The sequence below is a fragment of the Rhineura floridana genome, chromosome 6 (genome assembly GCF_030035675.1).
Source record: "Rhineura floridana isolate rRhiFlo1 chromosome 6, rRhiFlo1.hap2, whole genome shotgun sequence".
Lineage (NCBI taxonomy): Eukaryota > Metazoa > Chordata > Lepidosauria > Squamata > Rhineuridae > Rhineura > Rhineura floridana.
Window position 1 is genome coordinate 44,816,846 of NC_084485.1, and position 12,001 is coordinate 44,828,846.

Here is a 12,001-nt window from a genome sequence, read left to right on the forward strand (position 1 = left end):
AAGTGCCTTGTGCAGGATGGAGAGATTAGCCAACTGTTGTTTCCCACCTAGAAGGACTATGTGATGTTTCAGAGGCACACAGACTTCACCTGCCAAAGCAGTTCTATGGTTAACCCAAGCCCTCTACAGCAGGGATGAGGGATCTGTGGCCCTCCAGATGTTGTTGGACTCCAACTTTCAACATGGCCAACAGTCAGGGATGATATGAGTCATGACTGTCCAACAGCATCTCTCAAGCTACAGGTTTTCCCATCCCTGCTCCACAGCTGGAACAGAGGTAGTTTCTGGATAGCACCACTTCAGAATGTTGAAAGGAAGGCTCATATATTTATGAATTATCTCTCATTTCAAAAGTTCCTTCCATGTAGTAAACAAGCATATCTGGGAAAGGGACTTGATTTAACTCTTCTTTCTAATGTGCTAGTTGACTACATTCAGGGAATTAATAACATGGAGAAAGATTAAAAAAGAAAAATACTACCCTTTCTTACTGTACCATGAAGTGGTATAATCCAGAAATCTCCCAGCTCAACCTACCACCTCAGTCTGCATAATATGCAGAACCATTTTTAATTGGGGGGACACTGCTGTTGCTTTCTACTATGTTGGAATATTTTACAGTTATTGATGTTCTTCTCGCTGATGGCCTAAGGCCGGAACTGGTTTCCTTGATAAGCTATTTTTTCTACCTGGCATGAAGTGTTTTGCTTTGCCGATTAGCTATTTAATTGAGAGCCAGGTGTCTTAAAGCTCTCAGAGGCCACTGTCTTAGTGATGAACTGTCAGAGGAGAAGACAAGAAACCCGACTTCTGCAAAGAGAGAGAAATGCAAAGACAACACATGGCCCTGCTGTTATGTCTTTCTTATCCTGGCTGTTCACAAATGGGAAGCATGATTTTTCATCCTGCACCTGAGCTCAACAAAGTAACAAGTTTCAAACAATTCTGATAATTAATTGACCCCAAAGAATATGCAAGTTCTAGAACATGGAATGGGGCCATTCTATCTTTCTACATATCCTGCTTCAAACAGAGGCCATATTACTAAACGAGATATCGATGGAAAAACTGGAGCCTGGCATTTAAAGATGGCCCCTGGGATCTAGAATTAAAGAAACATCAACTGACTTTGAATGAGGCTTTCAGTGTAGACAAGCAAAGCCATAAGGACTCGATGTCATCCAGCATGTAGGCCTACATGCTGCTGTTGGGTTGCCTATGCTGCCCTTATAGCACCCACTGTTCTAAGTCATCTTGCAGGGGCCCTTCTTGCTCCTTGTGGCTTTAAGCCTATCCACACCCCACATTCTTATTCTCATACTTCTGATGATTACCTCTAGCATTGCAGAACCCTCCTTCCCTCTATCTCATCCCCATTGTCTACCTCCTATTTTTCTCCTTCTGTTCCCGTTTGCTACTTTCTCATCCAAAATGCAGCTACACCCTGCACAATTTTTTTTCTCAGTCTCTCTAACCTTGTGCCTTCATTGAAACATGTCTCCCTACCTCTTACACTGCCCTTGCCTTTCTAGGTCTCTGGTTTTCCCACATACCTCATCCTGAAGGCTGTGGTGGTGGTGGCCTTCTCTTTGGCAAATCCTGCCAGTTTTGAGCTGGTACACCTTGTCCAAACATTTCTCAGCTTTGAAGTTAATTCTTTGTGACTCTACTTCCTTTCACACTTTCTTGTTGTGGTCCTATATTGCCCCCTCGGTCCCTCTCAGGGTACTTCCAGACCGTCACTATTTTCTGGTGGGATTCAATCACATATTGGCAAATTCAGGTTGATTGGGAGTTCTTGTAAAAAAAACTGTGTTCCCCCAAAGATCCTATTTTTTGTAATAAGGAAAGTGTTGAGAAAATGCACTGGAAAATGTGGGATAACATTTGCCTTGATGCAATGCTCATCTAACTTCCCTGCAAACAAATCAGAATGAATGCTCATTCAATAGCCAATGTTGTCTAATCTCCCAGAATGCAAATCAGAATGAATCCTGAATAAACAGGCTGTCTGGCAGCCTTCTCAATTTCAGACCCTAATGAATACCCCCCCCCCAAATTTTCCTTGGCGTCTTCAAAATTCATGATGGCAATCTCTTTGACTCAACTGCCTCCACCTTTCCAGGTGATTCCACTAACTGTTGTCCCTTGGGCATCTCTTGCAGCTCCTCCAGATGACTTGCTATTCTGCATACATCCTGATCTGCTTGCACAAAGCTTACATGGTGGCTAGACTGTATCTCATCTTTGTGTGTGTGTGTGTGTGTGTGTGTTACGTGCCTTCAAGTTGATTACGGCTTATGGGTACCCTAAGAACCAGTGACCTCCAATAGCATCTGTTGTAAACCACCCTGTTCAGATCTTGTAAGTTCAGGTCTGTGGCTTCCTTTATGGAGTCAATCCATATTTGGTCTTCCTCTTTTTCTACCCCCTTCTGTTTTTTCCAGCAATATTATCTTTGTGAATCATGTCTTCTCATTATATGCCCAAAGTATGATAACCTCAGTTTCATCATTTTAGCTTCTAGTCATAGTTCTGGTTTAATTTGTTCTGACACCCAATTATTTGTCTTTTTTACAGTCCATGGTATGCACAAAGCTCTCCTCCAACACCACATTTCAAATAAGTTGATTTTCTCTTATCCACTTTTTTCACTGTCCAACTTTCACATCTGTACATAGAGATCGGGAATACCATGGTCTGAATGATCCTGACTTTAGTGTTCAGTGATACATCTTTGCATTTGAGGACCTTTTCTACTTCTCTCATAGCTGCCCTCCCCAGTCCTAACCTTCTTTTGATTTCTTGACTATTGTCTCCATTTTGGTTACTTACTGTGCCAAGGTATTGATAATCCTTGACTAGTTCAATGTCCTCATTGTCAACTGTAAAGTTACATAAATCTTCTGTTGTCACTACACCTCCTTCATCTTGATCCAAACCCACTTTCTGTATGATATGTTCTACATATAAATTAATCAACTAGGGTGGTAAAATATACCCTTGTCTCACACCCTTTCCAAATGGGAACCAATCGGTTTCTCCATATTTTGTCCTTAAAGTAGCCTCTTGCCCAGAGTATAGGTTGCACATCAGAACAATCAGATCCTGTGGCACCCCCATTCTTTTAAATCATTCCATAGTTTTTCGTGATCTACACAATCAAAGGCTTTGCTGTAATCTATAAAACACAGGGTGATTTTCTTCTGAAATTCATTGGTTTGTTCCATTATCCAATGTATTTTTGCAATATGATCTTTGGTACCTCTCCCCTTTCTAAATCTAGCTTGGACATCTGGTATTTGCATTCCACACTTTTCAGTGCATTTTCCCCATTACTTTCCAAACTGCAAAAAGTCTTTTTTTACATAGAGAGGATTTGTTGAGCTATGGCAACAGAGCATTTAGATGAGCAAATCTAAAGTTAGGGTATACGCTTGAATCTCTCCCACAAAAGACTGCCAGCCTGGAAGCATCCTTGATTTTGTCTTCACTAATAACCTCTTTGTTGCTGGTTGCTCAGCTATGGAATTCCTTCTCTCTGATCATCATCATCTCCTTCAGTGCTCCATACACTCATCTTACTCTATACTTTGCATCTTGTTCCATTCATAACCAGCATTCCATTGTTGCTATGGACTCACTTCCCCTCTCTTCTTTCACTTCTTCCACTCTACAGTTTCCACCTTCAGCTCATCCCTGCCCTGAACTTCTGATCATATTCCACACTCTCCCAATGAACTATTCCATGATTTACCCCTTCATCTCTCCTCATGATCTTGACTTTTTGAATGCCTCAGGAGAAGTAGGTGTCCCTGTTTGTGCTCATGTTCTCTATGCGTTCAGTTGAAGGTCATGGAGTATTTAAAATCATGTTTTAAATCACCTTCATTTAAATCCATCCATATACCCCAATACAATTAGATGGTAAGGATAATTTCTTTCAGTTCTCAAATATCGGGTATCAAATACTGAAATTGGGTGTCACATCATGCATTAAGGGAATATTTGGAGGAAATTCATTATAACAATTTACAAAGACAAAAAAAAGACAAATTTGGGGAGTAAATTCATTCTAGCTATAGTTCAGGTGTTAGCTATATCATTGCCGGGACCCACCTCCTTAATTCTTGTCCTCCTCCTTCTACATGAGGGAGCCACCAGAGCTTTCAATAGGCATCCATTTCATGGGAATAACATTCATGACTCTGGAAACTTGGGACTCAGGTTGTAGGTATGTCTTATTGTAGCAGAGCAACACGCAGGCCAAACTGAAAAAAGAGTGTGGTTATGCTGCCTGTAGCTGATACTTTGGATCCAAGTACAGGTTATGTTAATTGTACATTATGAAAATCACCCCCCTGTGCTGCAATTAGTGACAGAATAAAAGCTCCCATTGGCCCTAATTCGAGTTTATTTCTATTGCTAAATGCAGAATGGGGATGATTTTCATTAGATTGTGGCTGGGAAGGGAAGGATTAAACATGTTGCAGTCTCAATGCTCCCCAACCCTGCACCTGGGATTAAAATGTTTAACATGCCCCATACATGACTGGAAGTAGGGATGGGAGAGAAATTTGATTTAATTCACATTTAAAACTACATCTATCAAATTTGTGCTTTCAGAAACAAGATGAGAACCAAAAACACAGGCATCCTTCAAAATTTAATTAAATTATGTGATGCAGTTCTCCACCCAAAACATTTATAAAAATACACATATTAGTAAAAAGTGTGCATAAAAATTAATAGTGAAAGTAACATACCAAAATGCCTTATATTAGGAAAAAATACAACATATGTCAAAAATACAATTGGTCAAAACTGCATAAAATGTATTTATTAGGAGAAATTTGCACTAAAATGCTAATGAATTTTCATGAGAATTACAAAAAAATTGCAGTTGCTACAGAAATGTGGAGAATTGTGTTTAACATTGGAAAAATGTGAAACTGAGAGAACCACAATTGAGAGATCTTTTCATCCCTAGCTGTAAGCCACTGGATCATCCAGGCCCCTTGACAGCTTGTCTGTCAGGACTAATCTTCCCCTGCAATCTGCAGCTTCTTAGATGTATTTTCTGTTTGCACTATGGCTGCTTTCAGACATGGGGCTTATTTTGTTAATTTAACAGATTAAAATGGTAGCACTTCTGTCTCAGTTTCTAAAATTCCTTTCACACTGCAATACCAGTTGCATTAAGGAATAGTAGTTTTTTCAGCTGATATACCAGTATTTCACACAAATGTCATTCACTCAGTTGCAATGAACGACGTCTTGTTTTTATCCCTTACCTATTATACTGTACATATGCACACTGTAGATCCCCACTGTATAGGAAATCTAAGATCTCATCTTGTCGCTATGCAACCCCTCTCCCTTTAGCATCTCACTCACACCCACACCCACACCCACACATACACCCCCCCAGAATACTGGTACAATTTTTGTCAGACAAAAAAAAGGGTGTGCCTAAAGGGTGGGAATGTACTGCATGCTGGGAAGTCTGTCACTTGAGTGGCTGCAGCTAGTGAGAAACTCCTGCAATTTTCTGGGTTCCCAAGCTTGCAAATGGATTATTTCTGGTATTATTTATCATGAAAATTAGCGCTAAACTTGCACTATATTCCAGAAGATTTCCAGAACTAGCTTGTATGTCATGTGAAAGATCAAATATACTATGCAGATCAAATATACTATGCAGAAATAACCAGACTAACAGAATAAAGTGCAGTGTGAAAACAGCCTATGTGTGTGTGTGGTGCACCCTATAACATGTTCCAGAATCCTCTGAACTATGCAGGAATTATGCAGCAGATGTATCGCTGTGAAAGAAAGTTTGAATTCCACTGTCATATTAAAGATATGTACCCCAATATTAAGCCACACATATATACTGGTCTGAAATACTGTATTATATCATTTCCCTAAAGCAGACTCCCCACAACCTGGTGCCTTTCAGATGTTTTGGGCTACAAATCCTATCATCTCTGGTCATTTGGGAATTGTAGTCCAAAAGATCTGAAGGGCACCAAGTTGGGGAAGAATACTTTAAAGAGAGCTCGAGGGGACTTTCAAAAGAATTCCCAAATAGCCATGCAAGTCACAAAATATTTGCTTAACAGCAAAAGCAAAGATTGCAGACTTTTAAATAACTTTTCAGTTCACATCAGTTCCTTTCCAAAATGCTTGAAGTGTTCGGTATCTCTCCCAGAAGATGGGCAGGCAACTTTTTGCCTCTTGTGTATTTCAATAACTACAGTGAACTAGAATTGCCAAATGATGTGAAATAGTCCTTTGATCAGCTGGGAATTTGGTTCTGACTTCTGATACATGAGCATCATGGGGAGAAAATTGCTAGGAGACTAGAATGTTATTTAAAAATGAAAGAGAGAGAGAGAGAGAGAGAGATGTAAGCATTATTCAACTAATCTTATAAAACTAGCACCGCCTTCTGGGGAACAAACCTAGAAATCATCATGTTAATGTTTAAGATTAAGATTTAAGAAAAATATTTTTTTGCAAGTCTAGATGTTGGTTTTCCTGTACTTCTTGTGAAAGGGACCCAGCCCCAGAATCCCATTAGCCAGAATCTCACCCCCATCCCCACAAAAAAAGGGGATGAGTCTTTTGTTCTGTGCCATTTTGAAGATTAGGATTCTCTCCATTCCATTAGATCTAGATCTGCATCTTTTCCGTAGGTTTCCTGAGGCATTACTACTACTGCTACCACCTCCACCACGTAAGGCTTTACTTTATAGAAAAGAAACAAGTCCTTTCCTAAATCAGGTTACATCTAAAAATGGGGCAATGGAGGATATATTTGTTTGTATTTATGTCCCACCTTTATTTAAAATATCCAAGGTGGCCAGCAGCAAAAATAAAATAATATACAGTAATCAAATTCAAAAATGTAAATGAAGGCAATAAATAAACAGGGTTTTTTTTGGGGGGGGGGAGGACTGAAAGACTAAGAAATGAACACAAGAAGAGCCCTGGTGGATTAGAGCAAAGGCCCATATAGTCCAGGATCCTGTTCTCAGTGGCTAACCAGATGTCTAAACAGCAGCAGCAGCATAAAACAACTAGTGGTGCAATCCTATGCACACTTAGGTCCCATCTGCACTATACATTTAAAGCACTACAGTAGGGCCCCGCTTACCGGCGCTTCGCATTCTGGCCTTCCGCTAATGCGGCGGTGGGAAATTCCCCTTTTTAAAGTCAATTTTGCGGCATTTTGCGACATTTTTGCATCATTTTCACGCGATGGCCCCATTATAGTCTATGGGTTCCGCTTTACGGCGGGGGCCTGGTCCCTAACCCGCCGTATAAGTGTAGAAATGTGAGAAATCTTTTTTTTAAAAGCAACATGTTTAGCCTTAAATGCCTAGACTCTAGTTTCCAACACTATGGAGTATTTATTGATTGATTAAGAGAATTTATATCCTGCCCTTTTGCTGTTAAAAACAGAGCTCAGCACAGCTTACAAATATAATAAAAACAATAAAAATACACAATCAATATAAAAACATAATAAAAACACAAAATAGCAACAAACATAAAGTAAGTCAGGGCAACAGTATGGTTAACCATATACGATATATTTCAAAGATGTGGTGGGTGGAGAAAAACAAGAAGCCAAAATGTTAGGAAAAGGAGTCTTTCACACCACATGCTCAGTTGTAAATACTGTTGCAGCAAGCTTTACAAGTTCCTCCAGTATTCCACTGGTGCAGGCACTCAGACATTCAAAGTATCTGTATGTTTCTTAGGTTTTATAAAAGCAGAGCTTTGCTTAACTCAAAATTTCTTCTCCCTTTGATCAACCACATCTACACAGGTTCCACCTCCATACTCAAAATGAAACTGGGCCTGGAAGTGTGCAACAACCCCACACATACCTTGCTAATTAGATTACCAATGCCAGGATGTCTGTCTTATCGACTACTCTCCTGCTCCCCCCCCCCCCGGGCATCATGAAAGACCCAGTCCTGGGCTCAGAAAGAAAATAAATATCTGGTCCTCTTCAAAGTATTGGTAAGCCTCTTGTTTTAATTGAAATAATAATTATACATTCTTGTTCTTATCACTAATGGGAGTTAATTATCTTGCATATGCTGCTGTTGCTTCTATGGCTGTAACGGAGTGAGGTTAAAGATAAGTGAAATGCAAATAGGAAAAAAACAACACAAAAGGCAGTAACACTTTCCTAAGTGTAATACCATACCAACTACAACAAGATTCCTATGAGTAAGGCAGAAAACTAAGCATCTCACAACCAAAAATATGATAAATGAAGAAATATTTATATAAAAGCATGACTATCAAATATATTTATTATTTATACAAACTGTAAAGATATTTATAGTGCAATCCTAGGTTTATTTATTCAGAAGCAAGTCCCAGCGTATTCAGTGGGGCGTACTCAAACAGGGACAGAAATGCAACTTCAAGTGATAAGCAACTTCATTCACACAACCCAAAATTCCGAATCATGCCACTTTACGCTGTTTTGCAACTGTTTATACTTGTTTTTATGGTTATTGGATTTTAAATGGCTTTATTTCTTGTTGTGAGCTGCCTTGGTTTCCAACCCTACCTCACAGGGGTGTCAGAAAGATTCCATACACGCACACGCACACGCAGACACTGCAGATGTACAAATACAGCCCATATAATAGTTTATTGTCAAACCAGTTGGTCATTGCAGAAAAATCAGTATTAGTTTTAAAAAAACCAGTATTACTTTCCTACAGAATAAAAACTGTAATACCTAAGTAAGCCCTGCCTACTTGCTTTAAAATAGGACTGGAGGGCACAAACACAATTCTTTTTTACATTCACTCCAAAGTCCCATTGATTTTCAGCACATTCATAACCATGTCTACTCAAAAGTAAGTCCTATTGAATTCAATGGGATTTACTTTGGGCATATGGGATTAGCATTGCTTTTACAAAAAGCAAGCATTGGGAAAGTTTTCAAAACACTGCCCAAGATCTGACTCCTGCACACAACAGGGAAAAAAACTGAAATGTATATACTTACCCAATTTATGAGATTTTCAGATAAACGGGGTGAAACCACCATTTTGTTTTCTAGACACTGCCTAAGGTCAATGAAACTGAAACACAATCCCTGATCGGCTGCAATCCTGAACGGGCGGGGTTAAAGCTACGAAGTGCTATACAGTACTGTTTAAAGAAAGATTTAACAGTCGGGGGGGCGGCTGACGTTTTTATGTATATCTCGAGAACCAGACCACCTAGAAACTTAATATTTTTTTTAAATTAAAGCTGAGAATCCGGGCCACCTAAAGGGCTAGCCGGGCGCCAGGTGGCATGCATAGAATCCGGGTAAAACCCGGCTAACCGGGCAATATGGCAACCCTAAGTACAATCCATCTCTTTGGCCTCTGTCACTTCTGGAGGCAGTGCAGCTCTACACATGTTTACTCTATAGAAAGCCCCATTGTACTGAATGGGGCTTACTCCCAGCTAGTTGTTCTTGTGAAGTTGCAATAATTTCTGGGAAGCTCCCATACCTCCCAGAGCCTCCAAGTGAGGAAGCAATGAGTCTCTAATAAGAGACAGAAATTTGTTGTTTGAGTTAAGGTTCTCTTTCTCTTCAGCCATGACCTCATGACTCACAAGCAGTGATGACTGTGACACCCTTCCCTGGCTCTCCCTGTCAGGTTCCTACCTGCTCGTAGCTACTGCCTGTCACTAGGCACCACCAGGGACTCCACCAGTCCGGACTGTCCTTTTTTATGGTTTCTCTCTCCGCTCTAGCACAGACCTCACCAGATCCCCCTGCTAGGCAGCACCACCAGTCACGTCCTATAACCAGTATTCCCAGACACTCTGCCTGAGTCTCTCTCAATCAGGTTACCTCTGTGACTGCGTGCTTAAGCTGTCCCAATCCCTTTGATCTATATAGAATGCATATAATTCTGGTTTTCTCTGAATACTTGTGGTGTTATATTCTCCCCTTCACCGCTGCCACCAATTGTTACAGTTTCCCTTCAGCCTTGGTAAGTACCTTGCCCTCCCCTCTGGTCTGTATATTCCCCAGCCAAGGAGCAGGCCTCCGGTAAACCAAAATAGTGTTTATTAAATATTAGAAATAACAAGATTACTTTATAAAGGCACATAAGCATATGGTTTCATCTATTCCTGTGATACTTGTCTTAGTATTAATCCGAACTCCACACTCTCCCCACATCCACCAACTCTCCACACAATCTCCTCTCAAAAACCCCACCAAACACCTCTCAAACAACCCACTAACGTCCACCCAGATTCAACTGTCATTCTTCCTTTTATACTTTCAGCCATTCAAACACTCAGCCAATCATCCAGCATTCTCCTGCTCATTTACTCCCCCCTCCTCTTTCACTCCACTTACCACATATCTTCTATACAAACAGCACTTACCATATTTACATTAATACAGGAAGATCACAATGACCACCCCAAGGAAGAAGGGCATACTTAAAATGTAGAGGAAAGAATAATATACAAGCATAGTGTGAAATCAGGTACTTATTGGGACATAGTATGAAGAAATATTTATATAACCATGACTGTCAAAGATATTTATTATTTACACAACCTGTAAAGATATTTACAGTGCAATCCTATGCATGTTTACTAAGAAGCAAGTCTCAATATATTCAAAGGGGCTTACAGAGGGAAGTGTGCACAGGACTGCAACCACAAATGATAAGGAACTTCACTCACCCAACCCAAAATTCAGAATCATGCCACTTTAAGCTGTTTTGCAACGGTTTTAGATTTGTTTTTTGGTTATTGGATTTTAAATGGATTTATTTCTTGATGTGAGCTGCCTTGGTTTCTAACCCTACCTCACAGGATTGTTGGAAAGATTCCATATATACACACACTGGAGATGTAAAAATACATACACCCCATATAATAGCTTATTATCAAAACCAATTGGTCATTGCAGAAATTTAAAAACAAAACAAAACCAGTATTAGTTTCCTACAAAATAAAAGCAGTGACATCTAAGTAAGCCCTGCCTAATTGCTTTAAAAATAGGATCGGAGCGGGAAAGATTTACAATACAAACACAATCCTTTGCTATGTTCACTCAAAAGTCCCATTAATCTACAGCACAATCCTAACGATGTCTACTCAAAAGTATTGAATTCAATGGGTACTCCTGGATTGTGGGATTAGCATTGCAGCTTTACTCCTAGAAAAGTGAGTAAAGGATTAAAGCTTTATATTGGGAAGGTTTTCAAAACAGGCTATGAATTAGACAAATGAATTGCCCTCTTCAACAGCCCAGGAAAATTTAAACTTGTTTGACTGTTCATAATTAGAAAAGTATAAACTTACTTATGAGATTTTCAGACAAGTGAGAAAAAACAACAGTTTTCTTGCTCTGCAATGGATTCTAGCTATTTTCTGGAGGTTAACAAATCCCTTGTCACTCACAACTCTAACTCCACTTATTGGCTACAAACCTGATAAAGTGGGGTTAGAGCAGCCAGCTACCAGCTCATTTAACACAAGTTGCAAGGGTGGCAGAAGCGGCTGATGTTTTGGTGACATTAAGGTGACTCACCGGGAGACCTAGAGAGGACCCCAAATATCTGGAGTTTCTGGGTGAAAATGGAGACCTGGCAACCCTAAAGTCTAGGCTATTGTTGCTGCCACCAATGTTTCTCACAGTGCCTGGCTGTGATAGCGGATGCAGAAGCACTAGAGGAGCAAAGATGTTAGAAGCCTCCCACCCAGTCCTCAGATGTTCCAGGTGCCACTCTGCTGTGGAATCTCTGGGCCATAGCTGGTCTCCTAGGAAATAATCCCAGCCCAGACATGGCTGCCTAAGCAAACTGGGGCTTCCACACTGGGCCGCTGCCACTGCTACCACTGCTACCACCACCTCTCCCCTTTTCTCTCTACCCCTGCCTCTGGTGACAGATCCTGGAGGCACTGAAGCAACAAAGATTTTAGAAATCTCTTAGATGGT

General features: G+C 40.3%; 1 protein-coding gene across 9 annotated transcripts in view; it reads right to left on the reverse strand.

Moving 5' to 3' along the window:
- RALY (RALY heterogeneous nuclear ribonucleoprotein) overlaps positions 1-12,001 on the reverse strand; it is a 390,500-nt gene that overhangs the window by 85,605 nt on the left and 292,894 nt on the right. For 2 of the 9 annotated variants that reach the window (XM_061631643.1, XM_061631641.1), the window contains one exon: positions 4,120-4,271. The exons of the other annotated variants lie outside the window; for them this stretch is intronic. The gene's annotated coding sequence lies outside the window, so the exon portion shown is untranslated. The remainder of the gene's footprint in view (positions 1-4,119; positions 4,272-12,001) is intronic. 9 annotated transcript variants of the gene reach the window in all.